General features: G+C 44.4%; 1 long non-coding RNA gene across 1 annotated transcript in view; it reads right to left on the bottom strand.

The window, feature by feature from the left end:
• Positions 1-320: 320 nt before the first annotated feature.
• The window catches only part of LOC123386077, a 95066-nt gene continuing 89386 nt past the window's right edge, over positions 321-6000 (bottom strand). The window contains exons 3-4 of the long non-coding RNA XR_006599589.1: positions 5754-5833; positions 321-1273 (exon numbers count right to left, since the gene is read on the bottom strand). This is a non-coding gene — a long non-coding RNA (uncharacterized LOC123386077). The remainder of the gene's footprint in view (positions 1274-5753; positions 5834-6000) is intronic.

Raw genomic sequence — 6000 nt, 5'->3', positions numbered from 1 at the left:
GGCAGAGAGAGAGGGTGAGATAGAATCCCAGCCTCCCACAGAGGCTGACACTGTGCTATAAACAGGGAGCCCCTATGTGGGGCTCAACCCCACAAACCGTGAAATCATGACCTGAGCTGAAATCAAGAATTGGATACTCAACCGACTGAGCTACCCAGGTGCCCCAAGATCACAGACTTTGAGCTTGATGTGGTCATTGGATGAGACTACAGGGGTCCTGGGAGAGAGGAGTGTATTTTACATATTATGGGAGAAATTGAAATAATTATGGCCAGAAGCTGGGCTTGATGGATTAAATATAACCACACACTATTTACAAATCGTCTTGTTAAGAAGCAGTTTATTTCTCCCACCCTTTGAATTTGGGCTGGCCTTTTTATTTGCTTTGTCCAACAGAATGTGGAAGAAGTGATGTTGTGTAACTTTCGAGCCCAGGCCTCAAGAGGCTTTACAGCTTCTATTTTTGTCTGACTGGTACTGGGAGAATTCCATACTGTGATAAAGCCCACAATGAAAGGCCATATGGAGAGTTCTAGCAACCCCAGCTGTTCCATCAATTCCTATTTGTGGCCCCAAACATGAGGGTATCACTCTTATTTGGGGGGTGGTTTGTTCTGCAGCAATAGATAACTGATGTCTATTTACAGTCTAACAGGGAGCAAAGAGTTGAGCAGATGGTTCAGGTTTCCAGGCAGAGGTGTGACTTGGGACTCCACCACAAGTAGAATGCTGTCACCACCATGTTCTTCATTACATGGGCTTCTCCAGAGTGCTGCTCACAGCATGGTAGCTGGTATCTCCCAGAGTGAGTGATCCAAGAAATGGAGAAAGTGACCAAAATGAAAGCCATGACATCTTTTATAACCTAATATCAGAGTCAACATCCCATCACTTATCCAGTGTTCTACTGGGCACACAGACCAACTCTGATAGGCTGTGGGAGGGGACCACACCGGGCGCTAATATCAGGAGGCAGGGATCATTAGGAGCCATCTTGAAGGCTGGCTACCACATAAACCAATAAATGAATATGTGTATTTCACACGCTTGAAGAATTCGCAAGAGGCTAATTTTCCCATATCCTCTATTATTCTCTGACCTATTTATTCACCGTGGGTTCTTTAATATTTCTCTTTACTTCTCATTTCATTCCATACCTGTTATTCCCCTCTCCAACTTTGTTAGGCCATGGAACATGGCATTTCACGTCTTTATTACTCCGACTGGAGGCTTGTGTGGTTAGCGGGCTCAGTGTCAGTCTTCAGGTAGAAGGCTCAGGGATGAGAAGAAAGACACTCGAAGATTAGTATTCCCAAAACTTTTGGAGAGGAGAACTATAAATAAATTCAGCTCAATAAAGAGCAGGCCAGCCTGGAATTGGAGGAAAATGAGTCCTTGTGTTTGTTGCTGGTGACAATGTGAGGTTTCTGACGAAAGCAGTCTGGCAATTTTTCATAAGAGCTATAAAATTTGTTATACTATTTGACTCAGCAATTTCCTTATGGGAGACCACACACTCCAAAAGGAAAAGCAAAAGGAAGAAATGAACTTGTATTCTTTGGACCATCTCAACTGCTCAATAACAAGGAATCAGCTTGAGTAACAGAACAGAAAACTGTCTCAGTGTAAGTGGTAAGTATTTAATTTCATTAACATTGACCTGCATTTCTGAAATAAAATTATGTGAGAAACACAGAGTAGGGCATATGTAAGTAAACACATTACTAAGATCAAGGTTTGGAAAATCAAAAGTGGTACAAATAGATTACTCTTCATTAGGATCTTGGGGGTTAAAATTTTTCACCTGAACACCATTTCTCAGCTGTCTGAGATGAATAGGAGATGATCAAAGGCTTAATAGCAGCTGATTTCCATTAACCCAAGCAGTACCCTCTGAATCTAGCTTCCTCATCTACCAAATAGGTATCACATACCTAAATCCCAGGATCATGAAGATCTGAGTGTACTCTGTCCACTGGGAAAGGCTGTAGAACCCAGGTGACATGGTGAAGGCAGTATGGAATAAGGGAATCTGTGAATTCTGCCCCACCTTTGTATTACACTTCCATCTACAGTAGCTTAACTTTTTTGAACCTTGAGCTTCTTCAACTGTAAATGGGCCTTCCTACCTTCCTAGGTTCCATCAGGATTAAATATCATATCATGTGTATAGAGACCAGTGGAATATGTAGCACATAGTAGGTGTTCAATTAATATTAGTCCTCTTCCTTTTTGCCGCCCCAGACCTCCAATGCTTTCATTCTCTTCAAATACATACAATAGGGGAAACAGTTGGAAACTGGAAATAAGCAAGTTAAGGCCAAATTTCAAAGAAGGTGATACTTCACTAGCTCATTGCCAAGTCACACAATAAAAATAGTCTGCAAGGAGTCTAAGGGGATGGGGTTTTGATGCATTGCTCGAGTTAACCAAAGGGCCGTCCAATAGGCTTGGTGCAGGGGCTGATCTGAACCCTTCTTTGGTCTCATTGGACAAGATCCATATTGTAGAAGAGTTTGCCTAAATGCTGAAAACAGGAAGGGGTTCAAAATGTGAGAGGACCCCTCAGAAATGAGCCTGTGATGTGACTTATGAATTGTGGAGCCCATGGGTAAACAGCCTGGAGACTTTCCAAATTCTTCCTCAGAGTAGTTTCAAAAAGGTACTAGGAGTGGTAATTAACCAAGTAGAGACCATCTCTAAAGGAGAACTCTTTTTGGTTCTAGGTAGGCTCTAGGCAATATATTAGCTGAAATCAAGGAAGGGAAAGAACTTATTACAAACATTCCCTGATGCCTCTTAAGGGCTAACGTCTGTCCCAAAACACCAGCAAAGTGGAACTAGAACATATGCTCCTTTAAAATTAGAGTCAGCCCCAAATAGCAAGGAAAGAACAGGATGCATGGCCTTTGTTTGTAAACAAAGACCAAGATAAATGTTGGTTGCCAGACCTCAAAGGGAGGCATGACAAGCCACTTGTAGAGAAGCCACAGGCAGCCGAGCAATCCCTTTGGTCTCCCTGGTGGTCTCCAGTAGACCTTTCCACAGGCATCACTGCAGAGCAGGAAAGCCAAGAGGGCCAGAGGGCATCTGCCTCAGCACCCTGCTCACTGGTGTGTACTATCTTCCCTTGGCCAGCATTCAAGCTAAATTTGATTGTCACTCTTATCACAGGCTGTCATTACATCCTGTGGAGTCAGGCACTTAGGTCTGAATTGCAAGCAGTAAGTAAATGGTTAAGCCTCAGTTTCTTTGTCTGTAAAATCGGGATACCAGGGGTCCCCACCTCATAGGTAGTTGTAAAGAACAAATGAGATCAGGTATACAAAGCCTTTAGCACAGCGCCTGGCACACAGGCAGGTCTCACAAAGGTTAGGTGCTATTATTATTTTTGTGTTGTACATTTTATCCTCTGCTTTGTTATTTCACTCATGGCAGCATTTCTCACCAGAACTGGGAGACGGGCAGAGCCGAGGGACCACCAGTGACAAACTCAGACCTTTTCCAGAGTGGGGGAATGGTGCTGTTTATAGCAACCAAGAGAAGATGCAGCCATAGGAAAGAAGTGGAAAGGGAGAGCATGTGCGGGTAATGAGGTAATATTTATATCTATCCACCGTGCCTCTGGGTCTGCCTCAAATCAGCTCAGAAGCCAGCTTCCCAAAGCAGAAGAGGGCCCAGGCCTGGCATGTAAGGAGGTTCGATCATATTCGCTGAGGGTCCAGGGCCTGTTGCCAGCTGATGAAGCAGGTCCCCTGAGATACACCCAAAGGGGAAGGGTCCCCACCCATACCCCACCCCTCACTTCCACAGAGTTTCTGGGTGAGAGACTAGCAGGCAAGGCATTGCCCCTGTCTTAGAGCCTGCATGGCTCCAGGCCAAGCTTCCAGTCAAGGATCAGCACCTCACTTACCCAGAAAACAGGAGTCACAAACAGAGCACAAATCTCATAGTAGTGCTCTACTATTCCTTGGCCTCAGAGAACTGGCTTTTAGGAAGCTCAGGAGGAAGTTTCTTTTTGACAGGGTGTCATTTCAACTGGAAGACAATATATATTTTTCTAGCAGACCGATACATAAGCGGTTCAGGTAACCAGGCCACCTGAACAGTCCAGTGATAAGTAATTGCACTAAACTCTGTGGTTGTCTGTTTGTTGGTGACACTAACAAGAGGTGGGCAAAAGTTACTGAAGAGGAAACTGAGCATGACACATATAGTCCTGAGCCCAGCACAGTGCCCAGAACACAAAAGGTGCTGTTTGCAGAATAAGTGGTTACTGAGGTGCATTTAAATTTTTTTTTTAACGTTTTATTTTTATTTTTGAGACAGAGAGAGACAGAGCATGAACAGGGGAGGGGCAGAGAGAGAGGGAGACACAGAATCTGAAACAGGCTCCAGGCTCTGAGCTGTCAGCACAGAGCCCGACGCGGGGCTCGAACTCACAGACCGTGAGATCATGACCTGAGCTGAAGTCGGCCGCTTAACTGACCGAGCCACCCAGGCACCCCCTGAGGTGCATTTAAAATAAGCCAGTCTCCAACCCAGTAGGTGAGGAAAGTATCTCCTCCCTTTTTCCATCTCTCCCCCTCTCCCCTCCCCCCCCACCCATCAAACAAGAGACACTTGGTCATTCACAAGCGTTTTCTCAGAGAATTGATTCTTTGGTTACTGACTCACAAACTCAGTGTGTTTTTAAAAAGTAGACCTGGGGCGCCTGGGCGGCTCAGTCGGTTAAGCGGCCGACTTCGGCTGAGGTCATGATCTCGTGGTCCGTGAGTTCGAGCCCCGCGTCGGGCTCTGTGCTGACAGCTCAGAGCCTGGAGCCTGTTTCAGATTCTGTGTCTCCCTCTCTCTGACCCTCCCCCATTCATGCTCTGTCTCTCTCTGTCTCAAAACTAAATAAACATTTAAAAAAATTTTTTTTAAATAAAAAAATAAAAAGTAGACCTAAAAATTCTCATAAAACTCCATTTTGTTCCTTTCCATATTCCCTTTATTACTTCCTCCTATCACACACACATCATATTTTACTTTTACAACACTTGGGAACTGGTTATGACAAACTCTGTAACAGCTCATCATGTTCACTTTATGGTTTCTTGTCTACTTTTACTAAGTTATATTCCTTATAAAGAAGTGCATGACCCCCAAATACATGAAAGCCTTTTGCTGTGATCCAGAGGGTGAGCAAGTAACTGTACTAATGCAACTGACACCTATTCAATATTTCTCACACTCCTAATAACTTCCTCCTAAAAAAATGCATGGTGTTGTCTTCTAAGAAGTCAACCGATGGGCTCTTGGTAAACTTAGAATAGGAATGCATCCAAGGGGGCCTATCTTCCGGTCAGATCATCATCTGTGCTTTCGTGAGTGTTCTTACCAAAGGTGATTGTGTGTCTGGAGTACAGGATACATACACCTGTAAATATGCACACTGCAAGTGAAAATCTAGAGAACACAGGTGCTGTCTAATTCATCAAGACGTGAGTTTCTTCCTGGCACTGACCACGATGGCTACTCTAGGGAACAACCCACGGCACCGCTTGCCTCCAAAAGAAATCCCGAGACAGGTTCTCCAGCCAGCAGAACCAATCCTCCCACTAGTCGAGGGTGGCTTACACATGGAAACCATATTATTTAAATCTTTTGGTGATTCTACTATGCCTAATACACGGACATGTCACATCAAATCTGCCTTAAAATTATATTTTATGTAAAACAAAAGGTAAGAACAACCATTCGTTTCTTACCTGCTGCTGTAGTCACCAGAAACCAGGCTGCTGCTCTTCTAATGGGGCAGACTCCAGGATTTAATCTTCAGCTCCCTCCCCTGGAACCAGAAGCATCGAAAGAAAACTTTCAATTGCTATGAGCAAGCAGACAATTTACTTCCAGCCAATTCTTTCTTATTCCCATGGCTTGCCGACTGTGAAAGCGGGGTGCCTAAGAAAGGATGTCTGGGGAGAAAGGGATCGAATTGAGAGAAAGGAGAAGGAA

This window comes from Felis catus, chromosome B3 (genome assembly GCF_018350175.1).
Source record: "Felis catus isolate Fca126 chromosome B3, F.catus_Fca126_mat1.0, whole genome shotgun sequence".
In the NCBI taxonomy this organism is placed as follows: domain Eukaryota; kingdom Metazoa; phylum Chordata; class Mammalia; order Carnivora; family Felidae; genus Felis; species Felis catus.
This window is presented reverse-complemented; position numbering and strand designations above follow the sequence as displayed.